Source organism: Canis lupus, chromosome 20 (genome assembly GCF_003254725.2).
Source record: "Canis lupus dingo isolate Sandy chromosome 20, ASM325472v2, whole genome shotgun sequence".
Classification (NCBI taxonomy): domain Eukaryota; kingdom Metazoa; phylum Chordata; class Mammalia; order Carnivora; family Canidae; genus Canis; species Canis lupus.
In genome coordinates this window covers 10,203,642-10,228,623 of record NC_064262.1, presented here as the reverse complement: position 1 = coordinate 10,228,623, position 24,982 = coordinate 10,203,642, and the positions used below count along the sequence as shown (strand labels likewise).

The 24,982-nt window shown below is 38.7% G+C and overlaps 1 long non-coding RNA gene across 1 annotated transcript in view; it reads right to left on the bottom strand.

Moving 5' to 3' along the window:
- LOC118351739 (uncharacterized) overlaps positions 1-24,982 on the bottom strand; it is a 94,492-nt gene that overhangs the window by 9,786 nt on the left and 59,724 nt on the right. Inside the window, exons 2-3 of the long non-coding RNA XR_007404196.1 lie at positions 3,075-3,123; positions 1,446-1,609 (exon numbers count right to left, since the gene is read on the bottom strand). This is a non-coding gene — a long non-coding RNA (uncharacterized LOC118351739). The remainder of the gene's footprint in view (positions 1-1,445; positions 1,610-3,074; positions 3,124-24,982) is intronic.

Genomic DNA, 24,982 nt, shown 5'->3' with positions numbered 1-24,982 from the left:
GCTATTTCACATTTTTCAGCCGTAAATAGTAGCAACTGTATCAGTACTTTCCATTAAGAATGATGTTTTGGAGAGGAACATGGCCTTGGAGTCAGAAGGTCTGGGTTCAAGTCAAACCTGCACATAGCACTTAATGTCCATAAGCCTCAGTTTCTGACCTGATGAGACAGGAATGATTATAATACCTACTTTATAGTATCTTTGAGAGGATGGTGTGAGATTATTCCATTCAGCTATAACTTATCAAATAGCTATCTTGTTCCAGGTGCTCCACTAAATGCTGAAGATTCAAAAATAAATGAGAAAGAGTCTATGCCTACAGGGATCAAAGCTTAGTGAAAGAAGCAAATAAGTAAATTAGCTGCTGCAAAATCACTCAGGAAGTCATAACAAAAGCACAATGAAAAGAGAGATGATAGCTAACTCTATGATCAGTGTAGGGCTTAGAAGATTCAGAGGTGCCAAACAAGAGTACTATCTAAATCATCAGTATCTAGAAATACCTGAGGAGCTTTAAAAAATACCAATGCCTTGATGCTCCTTATATAACATGTGGATAGGTGGAAAGAGGTGGCCCATTTTCACTTGTAGAGGAACAGATTTTATACAGTGAAAGGGCTTCACCACCTTAAGACATTATTATTTAAAATAAACAGAAGGCAAAGGGACAGGAAATTGTGACTTTTGTTTCTACTGAAAGTATTTACAGATGGAAGCATTGACAATTTAAATTTAGGATAGAAAAGGAAATAAACTTTTGAAATGGGCACACTGTGTCATTTTCCTGTTCATGGTCAACAATGATCATTTCTCAACAAAAGCTATCAAATTAACAACCACTTTTTATTGTTTTGAGTTTATTTTGGGGAGAAAAGAAAGATATCTCCCTATTAGGTATTAGCCAAGGTTTGATCTGTTGCTATGATATATCATCATCAGTAATTACAGCTGGATATGAGCGCAGCTCTGTTGGAAAATCTCTTGGGATAAGGTCACAATGTATAATTCTCTGAGTTGGGATTTTTGCCTGTGCAGATCTTCAGTTAGGAGAGTATACAGACATCCAGAGGTCACCAAGCTTTCCTTCCTGTCCACCACCTCAGGCTAGGGCAGTACTGAATGCTCCCTCAGATTGGCATGCAATGACTGGCAGTCACAGATCAGATCAGAATCACAGAAGGGATCCAGGAGGACCAATCCAGGACTAGATGGACCAGAATCTAACAGGATGGGTTCCCTGCCTCTTTTATTTCTCTTCCTTCTTATAGAAATCCCATTAGTCTGGAACAGTGGATGTTTCTTTACTATAAATTGATTTATCCTTAACCTGGAGGAAAACATTGATTTTCCTTTGGAGAACAAGCTCTTCCTCATAACTAGTCTTATAATTTGGATGGAACTGGAAATTATAGGGATAGATCCATCGTCCCAGGCAGGCTACTTACCAAATTTCATTCCTTTTGGCCATAGGAGTGGTCCAAGGCTGTCAAGTTATCCACGTTGGTTCTTTTACACTCAGTGTTGGTGCTTTTGCTGGACTAATTGGCAAGGAGATGCCATTACCCTATTGGGATAATGGGTCAACTATAAATCTGGGACTCCTGGGTGCCTGAGAGAAAAGCAAGATTGAAAGATAAAGATAGAGGGATTACTTCTGATGACATCCTTGCTTCTTAAGATCCACCTGTACCTAAAGCCTGGACTTTGCATTTAGAGTCAACATTCTACTATTTCATCCTAGATCATTTGTTTTTTTCACTCTAGATTGTTTCGTTTTGATTTCACTTATCTGTTACTGAGAGATTCTAACTAGAATATGAAATACTCCATGTTGAGGGATGGAATTCATCCACTTAGCAGATCCAACAAGAAGGGCCTTGCCTAGGACTGGCACCATATAGAGTAATGATCAGCAAACTTTTTCTGCGAAGGGTTAGATAGTAAATATTTTTGGCTTTGTGGGCTATACAGTCCCTACAGGAACTACTCAGCTTTGCCTTTGTAGTATAAAAACAGCCACAGATAGTATGTAAATGAATAAGTGTGGCTGCTTTCAATAAAATTTTATTTACGAAAATAATGGTGAGCCAAATTTGTTGATTCTTGACTAGAGGGTTTAACCTAAGGAAGGACAGCTACTGCATAAAGTGTCAGATTAGGTAGACTGTGCAGAACAGAAGATCTATGCTACGGGTTCATTTCTACCTCCTCTCACACCCATGGTGGACATCACAGATCCATCACGGGAGTGGGTTGGGGATTGGCAATGTTCTGGAAAGCTGCATGTTCACTCCACTGCTATCACTGTACCCTCTACATCTCTTTCCTCTTGAGATATTTCTTCTTTTACTTATGGAATTTCCAACTCTAACTGCCATATGAAAGTATAATCCAAGGAGCAATGACTCATGGAGGAAGAAAGAATAGGAAGAACTGAAATCCTAAAATGAAAAAAAGCTCTTGAGGTAATGGAGAGTTCTAGCCAACTTTGGATGCTGAGGGATTGAGGCTTCTCTCTGTGCCTCTCTGCCTCTGTCTTCCTCTCCACTTATACCTCTACCTCTATCTCTATCTCTATTGCTCTATATATTTCTATTTCTTTTTCTTGAAACCCTTCATAGCTAGAAGCAGGAGGATGGGGTATATAAATGGGGATGGGCATTTCAATACTTTTAATATTTTTGTATTACCTAATAGGTGGAAATTTAAATTTACCTTGCAATAAAAATTGTACCTTTATTTTAGGAAAATCACTCTGATGTGGCTTTTAGCTATGCAAAGGTAAAGCAATGTGTTTTAGAATGTAGAAATAGAATGCAAAGACAATTTAAGTTTCTCTGAAATAGACTGTAAAAATTTTTATTTCATTGTGTTAACATTTTACAGATTATGCTTTCTCTAAGGATACATTCATTTCCTAATTCATGTGCTGTTCCTAAAATGTGTGTTTATTCTGAGAAGATATGTGTATTCCTATTTACGCAAAAAACATAAAGAGAGAATGATAGAGATTGTGTCAGCAAATTAGCCAGAGGGACTCTAAAAGGAACTGGATTAATAGTGCCAGAACCTACCTTGTTATGTTATATTGTTTGCCTGGTGGTGGTCATCACAAAGGGGTTCCTGCAAGAGAGTCAACCAAAGCCTTATTAATTTATTTTCTTAAAAAAATGGACATCTCAAGCAGCAGTCATCCTAGAATGGAGCAGATATTAAGCTAGACAGGGAGAACCTTGGAATTTAATCTGCGACTTCTGATGGGCAAAGGCAGCTGCTAGTTAAGAGATGAGCTGGATTTTGCAATTATTATTCATATTTTTATTGTTGTTACTATTATTTTGTGAGAGAGAGTATAAGAAGGAGTGGGGGAGGTGGACAGAGGAAGAGGATCTTTTTTTTTCCAAAGATTTTATTTATTTATTCATGAGAGACACAGAGAGAGGTAGAGACATAGGCAGAGGGAGAACCAGGCTCCATGCAGGGAGCCCAATGTGGGACTCGATCCCTGAATTGGGATCATGCCCTGAGCCAAAGGCAGATGCTCAACCACTGAGGCACCCAGGGATCCTGAGGAAGAGAATCCTAAGTAGGCTCCATGCTCAGGACGGATCCTGATGTGGAGCTTGATCCCACGACCCTGAGATCATGATCTGAGCCAAAATCAAGAGCCCAACACTTAACTGACTAAGCCACCCAGGGGCCCCACTTCTGCAATTATAATGACAGGCTGGGAGCCAGCAGGAGGACCTGGTAATAGTTTCCTAGAGATGTTATAGCAATGTACCATAAGCCAGGTGGCTTAAAAAAAAAAAAAACAAGAAATTTATTGTCTCACAGTTCCAGAGGCTAGAAGCCCCAAATCAAGCTAATAGCAAGGACATGCCTATGGCAGAGAATCCTTTCTTGCCTCTTCCTAGCTTCTGGTGGTGCCATCAGTCCTTGGTGTTCCTTGGGTTGCAACTATATCACCTTAATTTCTGCCTCTATCTTCACATAGCATTCTCTTCTCTGGGTCTCTCTCTTATAAGGACATCAATCATGTGGGGCTAAAGAGTTCGTGTCACTCCTGTATCACCTCATCTAAACTGACCTCATCCATAAGATCTTATTTCCAAGAAAGGTCACATTCTGAGTTACTGGGGGTTAAGATTTTGAAATACATTTTGGGAAACATAAATCAGCTCATAGTAGATCGTGCATCCTCCATACATCTTCCAGAGGAGGCTTTGGCCTATGAATTCTGAAATCTTCTACATTCGGTATCTATTTCTAGTCTTTGTGCTGCAATTTTCCTCCATTATTTAAAAAGGTTGCATCAGCCTGTATTAGCTATCTCTATGGTGAGTTAAAGAAAAGAATGTGCCCAAACCCAGACCTAGTTACAGAAAGAAGCCCAAGCCTGAGTGGACCCAGCAGCAGAGAAGGGCAGAGATCTAGAGCCAGACAGTTGGTGGAGATAGCCAATTGGATAAACGTATGAAATACTTAAGCATTCTCTGTAGATGTGCAGAGACACCTGAGGAAATCAAGTGTTGAAGACAGAGCTTTCTGCAAACATAAAAGGGGCTCACTTCCTAATTTTGATATTTAAAAAAAGGTGTTTAACTTTATTTTCTAACAGAGGCTGCGGGGGGGTGTCTGGGAGGCCCCTTGGGATACACTAAAATTTGTCTTTATCAAACTTTGAGAAAGCAAGCAAACCAATAAGCATGTTTAGACAACTGAGAGCTCACAATCTTTCTCCTTCTTTTCCTTTGACTGATGGCATGTTTCCAAACAGCACAAGAGTTAGTGGAAATAAAGGCTTCGAGAATCTGCAGTGAAGAAAACTAGCCCAGTACATTTGGAAAGAAGCCAAGAGGATGATGGTCATTCCCTAGAAAGGTAATGTGAGCCAAAGGTTAAGTGTTTTCTACCCAACTATTCAACAAACACAGAAGGGAGACCAAATTCAATGGCAGTTAATGGCATTTTCTAAATGCCTTAATTACTTGCATTTTTGGTTATTAGTTAATGAGCTGGAAACATGGGATAAGACAATATAAACTCATGAGCATCTGAATAATTCAATTTATATGATTAGGCAAGATGTTGCCTGGAACCCTGTTGTGATAAATAAAAATAAAATGTCTTTGGTTAAAAATTCCAAGGAAATATATATAGTCTCCCATCCTTCCAAATTGCAGTAGAGTAACTCAAAATGTCTAATTTTTAATTCCAATCTTCCCTGTCCTGACCATAATCTATGAAATAGGAGAATTCAAAGATAAACAAATGAAACAGGCATATATCTCTATCTTTGATTAGCCAGGAGTTTCCTCACTCCTACAGATATGCACAGAGCCCAATGAAAAAAGTGAATGTAAAGACTATTTTAGTGTTTTTTTATTTTTATTTATTAATTTATTTTAGATTTTATTTATTTATTCATGAGAGACACAGAGAGAGAGAGAGGCAGAGACACAGCCAGAGGGAGAAGCAGGCTCAATGCAGAGCCTGACGTGGGACTCGATCCCAGTACTCTGGGATCATACTCTGAGCCAAAGGCAGACGCTCAACCACTGAGCCACCCAGGTGTCCCAATGTGTTTTGTTTTTTTAAAGATTAAGTTAAATTCAGTATATGAGGTGACCAGACTCTGGCTTAAATATCTGTTGGAAGAGGCGGAGATCTAATTCCTGCACTCAGGAAGCTCACAGTCTGCTGGGGCACAGGATTTATTTACTACCAATATGACATGTGCAATAATAAAAGTATATAAAACGCACAGAGATAGCACTGGTGAGAGAGATGAACCAGGTGGGTTGGATGGGCAAAAGTTGCATAGATGGTTGTATCCCAGCCAGGTCTGGAATTTGGATAAGAGATAGCTAAATGAGACACCTGGGTAGCTCAGTGGTTGAGCGACTGCCTTCAGCTCAGGGCATGTTCCCTGGGTCCTTGGATGGAGGCCTGCATTGGGTTCCCTGCAGGAAGCCTGCCTCTTCCTCTATGTCTCTGTTTCTGTGTGTGTGTGTGTGTGTGTGTGTGTGTGTGTGTGTGTCTCATGAACGATTAATACAATCTTTAAAAATAGAGAGAGAGATAACTAAATGGACAATGTGGAACTGAAGAAGGCTCCAAAGATCTGAATAGATAAAGGCAAAGGCAGTAAAACAGAGTGGCACAAAGAAAAGCAATGCTAGGTTTTTTATGCATCTGCAATGTAGTATACAAGATGGTCTAGAATGATTGGCAAGCAGTCAATGGGACCAATGAAAAGTTTTAAGCAGGAGAATACAGTAAGAATTTTTAAAATTTTTTGCAAAGGAGACTATTGTTTGTGGCCTATTACTTGTAGGTTAGCAGGAAACGTTTATGAGGATGAGGTCATAGGCTTAAGTCCATGCAGGATGGTATGGCACAGGATGGTATGGCACAAACGCAAGTCTGTGACCACAGATATATTTCTGCCTCTCCTTCAGCCATTCTTGTTTGAGGCAACCCCTACATTAGGCATTTTATTGTTAGCAAGTTTATTAGCAGCAACAGCTGGGTGTCCGAATGAAGTCGACTTGCAAATGTAGGGACCACCAAGATGACCTAGGGAACTTGGAGCCAGCTTTTCATTATTATCAAAAGCTAAATTTTGTATGATGATATTGAAATTGCTACAGGCAAGAAACAGGAGGTGTTCTCATCTGTCCGTTCTGGCCTATACCCTGTTTTTCCTTTGACATTTTTCCTAGTTCCATTCAAACATAATAGAAAGGGGGAAAGAGAGTTTTGGACCCAAGATGCCAATGCCCGTGCATCAGAACTCTCTTTCTGAACCTAGGGAAGCATCACTAATTAATCATGGGACTCTTTCCACTAATTCTCAGTATTCTTTTGATCTGTCCAGGCTGCTACTATAAACTATTAGCATTGGCACAGGAAATGAAGCCTAGTTGCCATCTCTGTTTTAGAACAATTCTGCAGAATGGTTTGTTAACATTGGCTTTATGAGTACATAATCCCAGTGCCATGTTGTTTAAGGTGGTGGCATCTATGTTCATGATGGGCTTTCAAATGGCAAGACTAAAAGCGAGCCCTGGCGGAGTCAAGGCAATAGTTAAGAGGTAAAGGTAGGAATAATCAAAGAATATAGGTCAGAGCCCAGGGTCAAAGTCACACGCTCTCTCTCCTGCTTGGGATATCTTCCAGCTTCTCTTCTTTTGATAAATCTCAATTTATCTTTTAGGCCTCAGCTTAGAAAATGTTTCTTCTGCTCTGACCTTCATGTGAGAATTCAGTTGTACCTTCTGTTGTACTGACAGCATCCCAGACTTTCTCTATAATGGCAGCTATTACCATATGCAAGTAATATGGGCACTGCATACACCATCCAGGGGTGTATCACATTAGTCCAGCTCAACCTTATAACTAGCATAGCAGATGCCCCATTTCAATTTTACAAACTGAGCTGACATCAGAAGACAGAGAACAATAGGATCTGGCTCTCCAACCTGATTATTTCATTCAAAGGCTACATATGTATCTTGGTGACAAAGAACTAGAAACATGGAGAAATTGAAAAAAAAGTCTTAGGCAGAAAATCTTTCCTATTTTTCTTCTATAGCAGGGTCCTATTTTTTTCTCAGGACAGGACAAGCCCAAAGTCTGGGCTAAAAAGCCCAATTTATAATCTCTGGCAACTCCTGACATTTGCTGAATGAATGCAATCAGTAAAGTAAAATGCTATTAGAATCCAGCTTGTTATTACATGAACCTATATGTACTGTGTGTACCTGGATCTGAAAAGAACAATCTAATCTGGAAGAAAAATCTCAATTGTTAAGTCAGAAAGATCTGGACTTTTTTTTTTTTTTTTCTTAATTGGTAGGGAAGGCTTACATTTCATTTTGTAAAAACTTAATCAAATTACTTAGCCTTTTTGAGTTTCTGATTCGTTGATTTATAAAACACTTTGAAAACTTGTTGAGATATCACATTTATCAAAGATGGTACAATGTTTGAACCATAAGGGATAGTGAAATAAATAAAATTATTGGTACTCATTTAAAAACTATTACTTGGAAAAAGACATAGGCATATGTCATCTCCTTCAATCTTTAAAAAATAAGCTATATTATTATTTCCAACTGATATATGATAAATTAAGCCTCAAAGAAATTCTCTGATTTTTCCCAAGGACATCCAAAGAGTAAGAGTGGAACTGAGATCCAAACCCAGACTCGTCTAATTCTGTAGCCTATGCCTACCACTATGGAATACAATGGGAAATATAGCTCTGACCTAGTCAGCTTATGGAGATGGTAAAGAGGATCTTTGACAAGCTCTAGATAAAACCTATATTTCCCATCTCCCTTTGACATGGTAGGCAAAAGTTCTCACAAAGCTTTCTAAAGGGAGTTCATTCCATGAGGATGAATACTTCTGCTACTCTCCTTTTCTCTGTCCTCCTGCCTAGAACAGAAATATGATGGCTGGAGTTACAATGGCCATCTCACAACAGTAAGTCATCCTTGAAGATATAAGTCATATTAAAGATGGAAGAGCAGATGCCAGGGTCACTGATTAATGTGGAGCTATCATACCAGCCCTGGACTGTCAATCACTGCTTATTTTTTTGTAAGAGAAAAAAAATATCTTCTTTCTTAGTTAAGCTGCTGCTATTTGAGTTTCTTTCATATGTAGCTGAATTTAATCCTAACTAATACAGGCTTCCACTATATTTTTCATTTTTAGATTTCTCAGACTCCCAGATAAAGTAGACTGGAGACTCCAATTGTATTTTGAAATTTATAAAGCATAACTGAATCAGGCAAGGTGCCCACAGGAATAGTGAGGGAATACCAGAATGACAGAAGAATCCACCACTGCTTCTGGGTCCAGAAAATTGTAAGAAATGAAACGAAAAGCAAATATTCATTATTCTACTTTGGAGAACTCCAAATACTCATATTCTGCTCATAAGGGAAAGACTTTCAAAGACTGAAGCTTCTGAAATAAAATCTTGTATTTATCTCCTCAGAGATCATCCTACTAGCTAGACTTATCTTTCTGGATTCTATCAGGGCACGAGAAACAAAAGAAGCCCATTCATCTTCATGTTCTTGAGAGAATATGATCAAGAATGTCCTAAAGGACCAAAGGCAACAGTGATAGGGACAACAGCCACACTGTGGGAGACATAGATTAAATTTTATTCTGTTCCATGGATAATTCTAACTTCTTTACTTCTGCTTAACTCATTGAATTCTCAAAACAACCTAATGACCACTGATCTCTCCCATAAATCAGGATATTAACATGTAGAGAGATTCTGAATTAGGTATTCACATGAAAAAATGACTTCAAAAATAATGATAAAGCGATAATTTGAAACCATCTAATATTTGCAGTTGTGGAAACAACAGTATGAGTGTTCTCTTTGAGAGAAAGAAAAGGATGAGGGATTGGAAATATGAGTCCTCTTGAATAAGGAATTGACTGTAATTAAAGAAAGTCATCAAGTAAATCTCCAGAATGTGAAAGTATTTGTATCTTCTCATTTTAAATTTCTTCCCTGTGCAGATAGAAAGTCTATAGGATCCACCAATTGTAACCTGGAAAACACAAAGTATTTTAGTTGACTGACAAACCAGTTAATGCAGGAAGCTCATCAAACTTTTTAATCATAAATAAAAGGGTTCCTCAGTGCTATTTTTGGCCTTTTAATGCAAAGAAGTAAGAAATCACTCTCAAGTAATTTTACTATCATATTTGTGTAAATTCATCTGAAATATAAACCTCCATGTTGTTTAGGTATCAGAGTCTTTAAAATACATTTTAGAAATTGTGGCAGATTGTAAAAAATGGCTAGTTTAGAATAGAATGATAGTTTATAAGTTTTATCTTGTGTTAAGTACTTCAGATATAAATAAATTTATAATAAACATACATGTAAAAACCATATTACTTCTTTAACATCTAGAACTAATCCCTCTTTTTCTTCAATATTATTAAAAGTCCAGAACAATTTTTGAGGTGGCTTTTTAATATTGATGTCTCCCTGTTGCTAGTCCCAACAAGCCTAGATGAAAATTAAAAAAAAAAAAAAAAGTCACAACAATTTAAACCTAAACCAGATTATTAAGTTTGTTTCTTCTACATAATGGAAAATGATGTTCTAGAGCCTCCATTTAAAGCAGAGAGTAGGGATGCCTGGATGGCTCAGTGGTTGAGCAGCTGCCTTTGGCTTAGGACATGATCCTGTATCAGGCTCCCTGCATGGAGCCTGCTTCTCCCTCTGCTTATGTCTCTGCCTCTCTCTCTGTATCTCTCATGAATGAATAAGCAAAATCTTTAAGAAAATAAAGCAGAGAGTCAATATATAAGAACTAATTTTTTAGAGCCTGAAAATACCTTTCTAGGCTTTGAGCTACATGAAATGGAGACTTTTAGAAACAGATCCTTGATTTTCAAGGATCTTCACAAAATTCTGCTCATATGCTATTTCTTGAGTTTCCAAAAGTGTCCTGTAAGAAAAAAGGGATGGAGGTTAGACCTATTTCACATAAAGTGAGAGTGATCCATATAGTGATGGTAGATAGTATTGCCACATAAAAGAAATCTCGGCTTTTTGTTCTACACCTATTTGACCATGCCAAAATCTTCTTTTCTTTAGAGAAGGAAGACAAAGTTTGAAAGACTATTTTTTTTTTCATCAGAGTCATTGCTCTTTGAGGTACATCAAGGGTCTCTCCCCTGTTATATAATGTGTGAAATGCAGAAAGGCACACATGCCTCTAGACCTCTCACTTATCAACCAAGCCCAATGCTGGCACATCTCTCCATGAAAGCCATTCTGTTGAGTTTACTTTGAGTCTCCAAAATATACCCAGGAAAATACACATGACAATTGTTTGAAAAATGATGTGAATTCATAAGCATCCTTTACAATATTATTTACAATATTATCAGGGATTGATTATTAGTTCACTTTAGTTCTTGAAGGACTAAAGGAAGAAAAGTCCCATCAGGAAAATCTGTGTTGATAAAGTGAAGGGGAGAGCAGTTGAATTGCTTAAGATCATTTCAGATGATTAGATGAAAGACAACATAAGATCCAGGCAGTAAGTGTGGAGATGAAGCAAGTGGCAGCTAAAAGGAATACGTGATCAGACTTCATCACCTTTCCTATATTGTCTAGGATTTGGCCTTGTACATATATGTAAGTAACAATATGAGCAATCACCAGTGCCAATCATAATATATAGATTATCAAATTTAATCTTCATCATAACTTTATGAAGTTAGGTATTATTATCTTTAGTCTTACAGAGGCTCAGAAAGACTAAATGACTTGCTCAATGTCACACAAGAGGCAACAGAATGACTCAAAATCAAGTCTGTCTTACTCAAATAGTATGCAGGCTCCCAAACAATTAAAGCCTTCATTTATGGATTATTGCTTCATGAATATCCCATTTGGTTCTCATTACTCTAAGATGTGGTTATTACTGGAGAGAAAGCAACCAGAGCTAAAATAATTTTAAAAATTGGTTTAATTAAAAAGATCTAGTAAATGAATGAAGTAACTCAGCACCAGCCTTGTGATTGCAATGCCCATTACTTTTCTACAACGATGTTCACCCATTTGCTTAACAAAAAGTAGTGAGTGCTTCTCTATTCAGTCTATTAGGTACTGGGCATACAAAGATGAATAAAATATGGTCCCTTTCTTTGAATTTAACATCGTAGGGGAGCAACTGACAAATATTTAGAAAAATAGATTGTAACAAGGATATAGAAGCCTCTAGAGAAATCTGAAAAGACTTCATTAAAAAAGATCACAAATAGGGGCTCCTGGATGGCTCAGTCAGTTAAGCATCCAACTCTTGATTTTGGCTCAGGCTGTGATGCCAAGGTTGTGAGATTGTGCCAGGCATTAGCGTCCACGCTCAGCAAGGAGTCTGCTGCCTTCCCTCTTTCTCTCCCTCTCCATTTGTCCCTCCCCATACCCCCGTTCACACACACTCTCTCTCTAAAATAAATGAATAAATCTTAAAAAAATACTACAATTAAGTTAGTTCTTTATACTAGATAACCTTTTATTTTATTTTTTTATATATTTTTAAATTTTTATTTATTTATGATAGTCACACACACACAGAGAGAGAGAGAGAGAGAGAGGCGCAGAGACACAGGCAGAGGGAGAAGCAGGCTCCATGCACCGGGAGCCCGACGTGGGATTCGATCCCGGGTCTCCAGGATCGCGCCCTGGGCCAAAGGCAGGCGCCAAACCGCTGCGCCACCCAGGGATCCCCTAGATAACCTTTTAAAGTGTCTCTCCAATTTATAATCTGTTATCTCTTCCCTAATAACTGCTCTATCACCACTATCCACAAATACATTCCCAGGAACAACATGGTTGCTTTGTATCTCTATTGACCAAACCTAATTTTTAAAAGAAATTTATTTATTTATTGTAAAGAGAGCATGGGTGGAGGGGTAGAGGGAGAGAGTGTATCCCAAACAAACTCTATGCTGAGTGTGTGCCTAGCAAGGACCCAATCCCAGGACCCTGAGATCATGACCTGAGCTGAAATCACAAGTGGGACACTTACCCAACTGTACCATTCAGGCACCCCTTGACCATTAGACCAGCAGTATGCATCTTACCAGAACTAGACCAATTGAATTATCTCCCTGGGGAACCTAAACTGAAACACACAGAGTATAGGGATTGGAAGGTAAGTCATATCGATGGTGGTGTTCTAGAGACAAATTGTCCCCCCACTGGGGTGTTGGAATTCCAGAAGCTGCTCAGAGACCTGCCCTTCCTGGGCAGGAATTTGTCCAGTAAATTCCATTCTTTGCCCAAACTAGTGTAATATAGATTTATCCTACTTTCATTCAGTCAAGTTTCAGGTTGAAAGATGAATAAGAGCTACCCAGACAGTAAAAAGTTGGAACCAAAGTTTAAAGATGCTCAAATGCCACACTTCATCCTGGAGGTAAGAGCAAGCCAAAGAAAGTTTGTGTTTGTTTTTAGAAAGTATTATAGCCTTTAAATGAGCAAATTAGTAATGGGCTAATGCCAATGAGGAATAAGATAAAGAAATGTTTACAGAGCAGTGAAAATCTACAAGAAAATGTCAAAATATTTCCCCTCAAATTATTTTGGAGTGAAACTATATACAACATTGCCTCCACCCACACATCCTGTTATATCTGCATTCCTTCTAGGTGATTGTGCTAAGTATCTTCTGCTTGTCCTTCCAGATCTTCTCTCCAATTTGCTTCCTGAGTCCCAAGAGGCTGCCTAGTATAGGCCACTTCTTCAAGCTTCTCTGCTCTCTAGTTTTTCCAGTTTGGTTTGGATATTGGAGCACATCAGTGAGAGACTAGAGGAAGAAAGTTCAGGGCATTTATTCCCTGGGATGCCTCTCTGCATAGTCTCCATTAACTTGAACAAAAGGCGCTGCTCTTCTCAGACAACTCTCTCCATATACTCTCATCCTCACTCTGATTTTTTTCCTTTAGATTTTAAGAACCATTCTTTCCCAATTTCCCCTTCAGATGATCCTATTTCTAACCCTGGTTAGAATAGGGTGGTACCCAATCTGTCTTGTTTTCTTTGTGCCCTGACCAGGCCTTTGTAAATAGTCCCTTTCTAAAATTGTCTTCAAACTACAATTTGTATGCCATATGGTTCTTACCATAACTCTGATCAAAACTGGGCCCTTCTAATACCTTACATGTAAAGACCTGGATATGAGAAATGAGTTCCCTTTATAGCTCCCTAACTCAGGAAAGAGCTCGATGTATAATGTCCTTTTTAAGGATTATCCAGGGGAATTCTAAGGTTATTGTAGCCATAACTAAACATGTTAACAGCCACAGGGGATCCAGGATTTCCCCAAGAAAAATTCCCTGTGCCAACCCGAGATGAAGAATACTTCACACTAAAATGAAAGAGGTAGCAGTTGAGTGATAACAAACAGGCAAGTCCAACAAGCAAGGAGAATCAGGCAGACACACCTGCTTTGGGATGGGAAGATGGGGCCAAATGACTGATAATTTGAACTCTTTAAGAACCAGTCACACCTGCTTAGGCAGCCTGTAGGGCAAAGAGCAGAAAAAAAGAGGGAAGGTAACTTAATTCACACAAACTCTTTATAACAATGACTTGAAACAGGCTTATCACAAAGTCTGTTCCAACAGTTTGTATTAGAGTTATTCCATTACATTTACATATAGAGTCCTTGATACATCTGCTCATTTAGGGAGTATCTCCATTGAAGGCTGATTAACTCTTTGATTTATTCATACATTCATTTCTTCATCCAGCCATCCATTCAACAAATAATGCCAGAGCATCCACAGACTATGAGACATGGTGTTATGCATGGGAGATACAAAGGAAATTAGGAGAGACAGTGCCTAATTACAATCAGGTTGGGCAGACACACAAAACAGATAAATGAGCAAGTTAGTGATTCTAGGATGATGAGTGCAAAGGTAATAAAATGCTAGGGTAAGGGGAGCACAGGGGAAGTAGACATGGCCCAGATTGAGGGGTTCCATGGTGATGGTCAGGGAAAGCTTCGCGGAAGAGGTGACAATTAAAATGTCTTACAATGTTAAATCTGATTTAAAAGGTGAAAGGCATATGGTATGGATCATAAGCGTCTTTGAACAGAAACTTCCAAAAGAGCAAAGTTTTTTTCATAGTGCCTTAAGTGGTACCCAGGGGCTAAAGTACCCTCATCCTCTTTCCAATATGTAGCTCGGTTGCTAGGCAACCACAACTGGGCTAAATCCAACCTCATTCTCAACTAATTTGGGAAAGATCGTTTGTTTTTTAAATTTATACCCTTGGAGTTTCACTTTACAAAGAAAAGGGAATAGCTTCTGGTCTTTCTATATGATTTAACTGTGAATTTCCTGACTTCTCTTCAATCATACCTCAACCACAATAAAGATTCAAAAAAGTCATATATATCACTGTGAAGAAGTACTGGTATCATTTTTTGATACAACTTTTTCCCAGATACACTTGCTAGAAGCATTAAACTTCTTGCACTCTCTTGGGAAAAAGAAAAGTGATTAAGATGGATTTTGAATGTCTTCTAAAAACAAGAAGATCTTGCAAATATAGAGAAGGTGTTTTGTAATTATGTATATTATGTATATATAACTTTAACTGCCTCTGGTTATGTAACCAACACAATGTCAGGTGCAAAGTGATGAAACAGCAATATATTTCAGAGGCTTCATCTTGGACAACTTTTAATGATGATACAAATGTGCTCCAGTCCTGCACAGTGAATCATTTTTTTTTTTTTTGACTCCCAGAAGGACATGATCTTCCATGAAAGTTTTCAAACATCCCAATAAAAAATGAGATATAGTAAGACAAAATCATATACCTACCACTGTCAAAGCATGGAAAACCAGATTTGATATTTCATACATTTCATAAATGTATGAAAAATAATTTACAAAATTAATCACATTAATTAATACAAATTGATAGTTAATAGGGGAATGATTGCTATTCTAGCTCACCAGTTTACCATATGGAGCTTACAGTGTATACATAGATGTCTAGAGGGCACACAGTATGGAATATAGGTCCAGTGCTATGGATAAGTTCTTTTTAAGTTTGAATTAAGAAATTTCTTTACTCTTTATAGATAGATTCCCAAATGGAGTAACTAACACTGGAAGGCAAATGCTGGCACACACAGAAGGATGAAAATAACAAGTATTATAGAATGGTTCATGCAGAGAAGTGGTTAAATGAAATATAAGGTATGCATATAGTGAAATGTTTTTGAATTATCATATGAAAATAGTCTCCTTCTATGTTCTGAATTAGAAACATCTCCAAGAAAAATATAGGTCTTAGAACAATTCACATAGTATGAGACTGTTATTAGGGATATAAAAAACATATGTTCATTTGTTTGTAAATGTAAATAAAAGAAGACAAAAACATATGCACCTAGCAGTCTTTACTATTTACTAATTACTTGACTATTAAGGTTAAGGAACGGTAGTGAAATTCCACATTCTGTATTGAACCACTTATATGGGAAGATGTACTTGAGTATGTATTTGAAATATGAACATTAAATATGCATACATACAAACAGAACATTTCTTAATGAGATTTCTTTCTCTGTGGGTGTGATGCCTATTTCCCCATGTTCCTTAAAGAGAGGGATAAAGACTTTACCAAAGACTTTGGAAAACTTCCCTAACTAAAGGTTTTCTCTAAAATTCACAGAAGCTAAAGACTTAGCCAGTGACTGCCTGCCTGCCCTTTGTGTTATTACTTTAAATTGTAAATATATACAAGTATAGAAAATAACATGATATTCCCAAGTGTCCAAAGCCAAATATAATGTTAATATTTCACTATATTTTCTTCACAACTCTCTTTTGTTTTGAATTAAAAACATGTTTTAAAGATTTTATTTATTTGTTCATGAGAGACACAGAGAGAAGACAGAGACATAGGGAGAGAGAGAGAAGCAGGCTCCTTGCAGGAAGCCCAATAATGGGAACTCTGGGATCACGCCCTGAGCCAAAGGCAGATGCTCAACCACTGAGCCACCCAGGTGTCGCTGTTTTTTTTTTTTTTTTTGGTGTCGCTGTTTTTAATTAAAAATTATAAATAAAGCTAAACCTATCCTTTCCTGTCCACACATATACAGCAATAGTGAACTACTGCCCTACAGTTGGTAATTTTTATTCCTATGCAAGTTTGTGTACTTTTACTAAATACACATATTATACAGTATTGATTACTAGGTCTTTATTATGTACGTAAGTTATATCATAGTGTATATGCCCTTTCTGCCTGAACTGGACTTTGTGGCCTGTTTTACTCCATGTATTGATTTAAATGATGCAATTAGAGGCACCTGGGTAGCTCAGTCAGTTAAGATTCTGACTCTTGATTTCAGCTCAGGTCCCGATTTCAAGGTCCTGGGATCAAGCCCTGTGTGGGGCTCCTCACTCAGCAGGGAGTTTGCTAGATATTCTCTCTTTCTTCCTCTATCCCTCTCCCAACTCTCTATCTCTGTAAAATTAAAAAAGAAAATCTTTAAAATAAATAAATAACCCAATTAAATCAGCCTTACCAGGTCTATCTTGACAGTCAGGCAAAGAGGCTGCACACAGGGAGCAACAAAAATGCAAGGACTGTGATTAGAGCTACTGCTAGAATTCCAAGGTCTCCAAGGCAGTGATCAACAAACTATTTCTGCAAGAAACTTTCTTCTATATAGCTTTGCAGGCTATATAGTCTCCATGGAAATACTCAACTCTGCTTTTATAAAGCAAAAGCAGCCATAGATATTATGTCAATGAGTAGGTATGGCTATTTTCCAATAAAACTTTATTTCTAAAAACAGGTTATATGTTGTTTTGGATCTGGGGGCTATAGTTTGCCAATCTCTGTCCTACGGCAGTGAGACATGCAGAAGGAAATCAGCTGCCACATCTCTCTGTAGAAGCCTAGTGCTGGGAGGGCTGATCTAAGAAGCCACCTTCCTCCCTGATGCTCCAAGTGCATCCTTGCAGAAGTTGAGTGCTTTATGGAGACAAAACCCCATTAAGCAAGGACCACTACTTGGTCAAACTTAGCAGGGAAGTTCTGTCTCCTGCTAGACCCTGGTTCCAAGTAGGTGGAGCACTGTGTCTCCAGGGAAAGGATAAAAAGCTGGCAATCAGGGGTACATGTGTTTGGGATTTGATTCCCAATTTTGTCACCATCATTGCTGTTGTCTGTGTTGTTCCAGGCAAGGCATTTCCTCTTGCTAGGCATGTTTCCCACTTGCAAAATGAGTGTTTTGGGGGCATATTATCTCTGAGGTTTCCTGCAAGATCCCATGATATTTGGGATGGTATAAATAAATACAATCTATCGAAATCCTCCAAATGTTCTTTCTTGCCATAGTATAGCAATGCTCTCTAGGAATCCTCCAGAAACATTAACAAAGAGGATGAATGATTGATTTAAATTCTAGAAGCTCCCTTTCCCTGCTAGTCCACAGAGAAAAAGGCTGAGCTACAGAGAGCAACCAGGAAGGTGAAAGAATTTCAAGTCAAGGCAAAGGGCCAAGAATTGAAGAACCAATGGGAAAGGAGATGTTCAACATCAAAAGAGAAGATTCACTATGGAAAAGAAAACTGGCTTCAAATAGAAAGGTAGATAAAAATCATAAATTAGAGCAAATTGTTTCCATACAATTGCAGAAGGGAGAAATGAATGGTATTTATAAGACGGACTTTGGTTCAGCTCAAACAAAAGAGATACTTTCTGGAAATTATAGATATCTGAAAGTGTAGCAGCTGTTATAGGAATATCTCACCCATAGACATGTGCAAGAGAAGAATGGCTAAGCACTTGGGATAGCACAAAAGGATTGAATGAGGAGTTGGACGAGATTCCTTCTAGCCCTGAGATTTTATAAACTAGTCCATAGAGGCTGGTCTTTGGGTACTTAGTACTGGGCCCGACTTCCTCCCTTCTGAAAAAGCTTACTGCATTTTCAGAAATACCCAGCTATTAGAAATTATTTCAGACAAAGGAGTTTTCTGCAATGTTTATGCCATTCCCCAAAACTCAGTACAATGTTGGGCACATTGTAGGTTCTCATTATTTGTTTAAGAAATGGAATAAAGGGGGCATGTGGGTGGAACAATCAGTTAAGTGTGGGCTCCCTGCTCAACAGGGAGCCTGCTTCTCCCTTTCCCTCTGCTGCTCCTCCTGCATGTGCTCTCTCACTGTCTGTCAAATAAATACATAAAAACTTTTTTTAAAAGTGATCAAAGCTATGGGGAAAGGAGCATGTAAGGAGAGTGACCAGATAGAAGGAACAGAGGTGCAGGATGGTTGCCTTTTTAAATAGGATGTCTGGGAAATTCTCACCCAATAGGGGATCTCTATAGAAAGTCCTGAAGCCAGGCCATTATCTAGGGGTGGAGGGAGTAGTCCAGGCATATAAAACTGGGTGAAGGCAGAAGAAGTGTGCTGGAAGTGTCAAGAAAAGCTAGGAGGCTGCTGTGGCTGGACGGAGTAAGCAAGGAGGGGAGCAACAGGAGGTGAGGGAGGGGAATCCCAATCAGTGGGCTTTGTCAGCATTATAATGTCTTCAGGCTTCTACTTCATGTGACCTGAGAAGCCTCTTGTCCTTATCTCTACATTCCTCACCTTCCAGATGAGGAGGTCTGGGCAGACAAAGGATATGATCTAAACTGTATTTTCTCAGAATCTTGTCTAGGCCAATGAACTTTTTCACACTTTCTAAAATTTCTCCTCATTTCTAGTTTCCTTTGAAAAACCCAGTCTAAAGTCATACCCGCTTTTGCTCCATATCTTTTCTTTTAAGCCAAATCCACTTCTTTTCAGCCATGACTCCAATTTTGGGATCTAAATGTGTGCCCTTACATTACCTTAAGGATTAAAACTAATAAAAAGCTCATACAGTATTCTCACGCTTAATTTTTAACTCAGAGATTTAATCTGACAAATTATACTTTATCTCATTTGTGGTGACTGGGATTCACCAACTTCCCCTTGAACTAAAGGATAGGTTTGTAAAATACTTCTTTAGGGAGGAGTGAGATACTATATTAGTTCCTGGGGTGCAACCATTAACAGCAAATCTAATGTCATCATCTAGCAAGTGCCAAGTACTACCTCACCACTTAGAGAAGTTTATCAATATGCACAGACTATGTCTTCTACCAGCATTGCTGGTATAATAAGAGAACATTTTAGAGTTTTCTCAAGGTCAAAAGAGAGCTCAGAGAATTCCTCTTGATCACGTTCATTCGAGGTTAGAGTCATAAAACAAAAGACTGATAAAACAAAATGCCTCACTATCATTTGTTCTAAAGAAGAAGTGTCAAAGGGTCTAATTTAATCATTTAGTGTTATTAAGTAGAAATTAGGTTTCCATGGAGGCAGTGGCTTTAGACTTGGCAGGATTCTGATCCTCATTTGCTAGCCTTTTTCCTCTGTAGAAGCAGACTGATAATAATACTCCCTTCCTCAGTTTCAAAGATGCAGAATCCTGCAGGAAGTTTAGGTTCCTAACTGGCAAATTGGGTGATGGTCTCTCAGGTCCAGGTGCTTCTGGAAGGGAACTATCTACTGGTTGCAGAGACATGAGACAAAATGAAATGAATGTACTGCTAAGATTTATTATTGGCATTTTAGGAGTCTGGAATTATGATTCTGAAGCTTTGAGGGTTTTGATTGCTTCACCTGCTCCATGACAGTGGAAACCTTCTTTCCTTCCCTGAGCTGGAGTTAGCTTTCTCATCTGTTGAGTGGGGGAATGATATCTCTCCCACAAGGATTAAATGAGAAGATTCATTTTTCCGGCAGAAGCAGCAAGCACAGAAGGCATTCAATAAATACCAGTGCCCTTCTGTTCTGTTTCTGTATGAAAATATTTGCCTGAATTCTCTTGTAGGTAAGATCAAATAAACCATGTATCCAAATATGTTTCCAAAAGAAGTAACATTATTGACTACTTTATATTTGCTAACCTACTCAATTCATAGACATGACCCATTATACTCTGGGCGGGAAAAAGAATGGAATTTTTATTTCCCCATTTGGTCTTTACCTACTATAGCTCTCCTTTCCAAAACCACAGTTAATTGAGACTGGTAATACATAAGAATTCCTTACATGCCTACCCCAACATCCCAGATCTAAGCCTCAAGCTATGTCCTCCCCATAAGTGCTATGACTTCCAAGGGATCCTGCTGGTTGCTACAGAGGAGATGATCATGTTCATGCTAGTGCCACTTCATCCTGGAGTACATGGTGGGATGCTGCCAAGTTAAGACTAGGGCACACCAGAGCTGTGACAAACCAAGTGTTGTCTACCAACTCTACCAACCCACTCTAACTTGAATAAACTTGATCTTGGGGTAGCACAACCATCCAGTTCAGACAGTAGATGGAGTTAAACCTCCCTCCCCTTGAGACAGAAAAGCAGGGAAGCTAGAGCTTCAAGTATGAATAGGAACATATAAACCATTTAATTATTTTCCTTTACAATATTGTATAAGTTCAATTTTTATTTATCTTTTATAGAGTAACTTCCAGTTGTTACTTCCTTCATTCCTTTCTCCCTTCCTTTATTATATATTTTTAAATAAATATTTATTTACTTATTAGAGAGAGAGAGAAAGAGAGAAGTAGAGAGAGCATAAGAAGAGAACAGGGAAAGGGAGAAGCAGGCTTCCTGCAGAGCAGGGAGCCCAACACCCACTCTATTCCAGGATCCTGGGATCATGACCTGAGTCGAAGGCAGATGCTTAACCAACTGAGATACCTATGTGCCCAAGCACTGGTCACTTTCTAACATAATAACTTATTTTACTTTTATTTTCTGCCACCCCTCCTCTCAAATATAAGCATTATGAGAGCGGAGACTGTTGTCTATTTGGGTCACTACTGTGTCCCAAACAGTCCCTGGCACATACTTGAATGAATGAAAGAAAGAAAACAAAGTCAGGAAAGGTTTTGAAAACTACAAAATAAAGCAAGATAAATGGCTCTTGTCATCCCCACTATTTCACTTAGCATGGGGGCTTATTGCGTGACTTCTTGCCCTTTGAAATGAGCCACTCATGTCTCAAAAGTTCTATTCAGCCTGAAATAGTTATAGCATCACAGCAGAGAGCACTGGGAATACATTATTCTCTGGGCTGTGACTGCTGTGGCAAGCTGTGTTCTCTGGCAGGGGCTTGCCAATGGCAGGGTGAGGCCAGAGTCTGCCTGGGCCCAGGGGCTCTTGGTTCACTGTCCATTCCACCAGGCTGCCAAAACATCTGGTAGGAATGGAAGGAAACACATACCCAGAGCTTGTGTCTCTTCATGCCAAGCAACAGATTTATCTAAAATGTCTACAAGACTAGAGGAACAAGAAGAATAAACACATGTGTATACCTCTGCAATCCCCTGAAATTCCTCTAAAATGAGAAAAAAAATGGATTTTCAAAAAAGATATAAATAAACAAGGACAAACAAGATGGAAGAAGAGATAACAGTAAATATAAGATGTTAACCAGTTTGGGGAAGACTGAGAAACCGCGGGAGAATTACCATGTATTATCAATTCTAAAACATGCTCTCCTTTTCAAAACCAGAGCTAATCAAAACTGGTAACCCACCAAAATCCCTTATATGCCTACCCCCAAAAAAGACTTTTTGTGAAAAAATCTTTTCACATTTTAACATTTCGGAATGGAAGATGACTTACAATCGGCGGTATCTTGCAATTGTAATTGGAAGCATCTTTTCCTTCTTCATTAGATAATAGATGGTACATAATATAATAGATCTCATCTTAGATGAAATTAAATATGATAACCATAAAGAGGAATCTGAATGGCAAAAGTTTGTAAAGGGCCATGTCACTGAGAGAAAACCAAGCTGCCTTGAAGAATTTCAGGAGGGACAAAGGGCTTGGAAGCACCAGATGCCAGGAAGGTGGGACTGAAGAACAAGGCTAATGATGGAGGGAAGATACAAAGTTGGTTTAAAAAACAAAAACACAAAAACCTATGGGCTCCCCCAGATTCCGGCCACCTTACACACTGATGCAGCCAGATTACCACTCCTGTCCTCTAATGATGTGGATGGGGTTGCCAAATAAAATATAAGGGGCCCAGTTAAATCTGATCTTCAGATTTGTAGGAGACATACTAAAACGGATTCCTTGTTTATCTGAAATTCAAATTTTCCTAGGCAATCTCTATTTTGTTTTTCTTTGACTAAGTCTGGAAGTTCTATCTAGGAAGAAATTGAATCAGAAGTATTCTAGGGCAGCCCAGGTGGCTCAGTGGTTTAGGGCCACCTTGGGCCCAGGGCCTGATCCTGGAGACTCGGGATCAAGTCCCATGTTGGGCTCCCTGCATGGAGCCTGATTCTCCCTCAGCCTGTGTCTTTGCCCCTCTCTCTCTCTGTGTCTCTCATAAATAAATAAAATCTTTAAAAAAAAAAAAAAAGAAGTATTGCATCTCTGAGATGCAAGCCCCATGGAGACTGATAAAGAAGACCAGAACTGAAAACAAGTGGCTTAAATAAAATCATGTTGAATGATGACAGTCTCAGCAACACTTGGCAATTCAGCTCTAAGAGCACTGCCCATCACATCCACATCCTCTACCTCCAATCACCACTGGAAGAAAGCAAAGCGAGAAAGTTTAGGATATTCTGTTGGGTCCTTGTCTGTGACAGAGAAAACAACAACTGATTTTTGGCAGTCCCCTAATAAAGTAGCTCATCCTTTGTCTAATCGTGCTACAGAGCAATCCACCGTTCTTTTTTTTTTTTTTTATTTTGAGAAGCCCACCATTCAACAAGTTTCCGTACCCTGCTTCCCCCACATGTAAGACTCACACTCTAGTTTTTGCCTGTTAATATGGACAGAGAGCAAAAGCCTGCCATATTTTTAAGGAAAGCCTCAAACGTGAAAGACAGTAACTGAAAATAGCACAGAAAAAAGACTCATAAGGTGGAAAGGTAATATAAGGAGGGAAAAAAAAAAAAACCTTAAAAGATAATGAATATCTTGTTAGAAGAAAAGAGGGTCACCTGAGTGGCTCTGTGGTTAGGCGCTTGCCTTCAGCTCAGGGCATGATCCTGGGGGCAGGGAATAGAGTCTCACATTGGGCTCCCTATATGGAACCTGCTTCTCCCTCTGCCTATGTCTCTGCCTCTCTCTCTCTGTGTCTCTCATGAATAAATAAATAAAACATTAAAAAAATAAAGAAAATGGAATTATCAAAGAATGTAAGGATATTATTTAGAACCAAAAACTATGAGTTTCTGGACCAACAGGGCCTGTGGGATACACAGGACCAAGAATGAAAAGAGTGCCACACCAGGCCCCTTGGCATGACCATTCAGAACACTGGTGCTGAAGAAAATTCTTAAAGAATTGAAGGGGTCAAGCAGGCATACAAGCTATGATTCAATAGTAGGTGGACACCACATTTTAGGAAAGCCAGTCTCAAACTGGCAGAATGAGATTGCCTACTCAGTGATCTCAATGACCTAGTCTAGCCTTCGAGGGTGCTATGGAATGATGGTGAGGGGTACATATAGTGAACTGGTCTGGAGTCACTCCTGAACAGAGGTCCACACTGCCTTTGCTCATGAGAACAATGCACTGTCACTTGGCTCTCATATTAGTGCAGTTAGCCTTTTATAAGGACTCGAGTTCAGATTGCACAAATGGAGGGTCTGGACTCAACACTTGCTTATACATACATGACACAGGGAATGAAGAAGAGTTCATTGGCATCAGAGCATTCAGAGGATTCATGTTGGTAAATAAAAACACTGTAAATAACTAATTAATCAAAATAATTAAAATTAGGAAACCTCACTTCAAAATCCAGATTTCTAGCTACTGAAGCACATGAAGTTCTAATATCAGGCTTCTCTTCTTATAACATTTTGCTGGAGCTTCATAGTAGATACCACTTTCAGATTAAGCATGCATTTCTAACTAGCCACAAACTATCATTCCCTATTATCCCCAAATCCTCAAATAGACAGTTGAGATCAACTGTCTATTGTCATTTATTATTGACCGGGCACTATTTATTTTTAAGAGAGTTGAATAGAAAATGACTTTTTTCCTTTAACCTGCTTAGCATCACCCATACTCATCACCAGCCGAACATTCTGCATACATCTGAGTTGCTTGCCAATTTTAGCAAGCCACAGAATGTCATCTCATTACCACTGAGTCTGGCTACCATTCTAATGTTTTATCATAAAGATAGTTTTGCATATAGGGAATCCATAGCATGGGCCAGGGGTGAAAACTCACCAATGAGCTAAACAATCAATTATTCTGGACTTCAGTTTCCTTCTGCAAGAGGGATTTTGTGATATTATATTGCTAAGCCTCTGCTAATGTAGTAAGTCTACCAGTTTATTTCTACCAGAAAAAATATA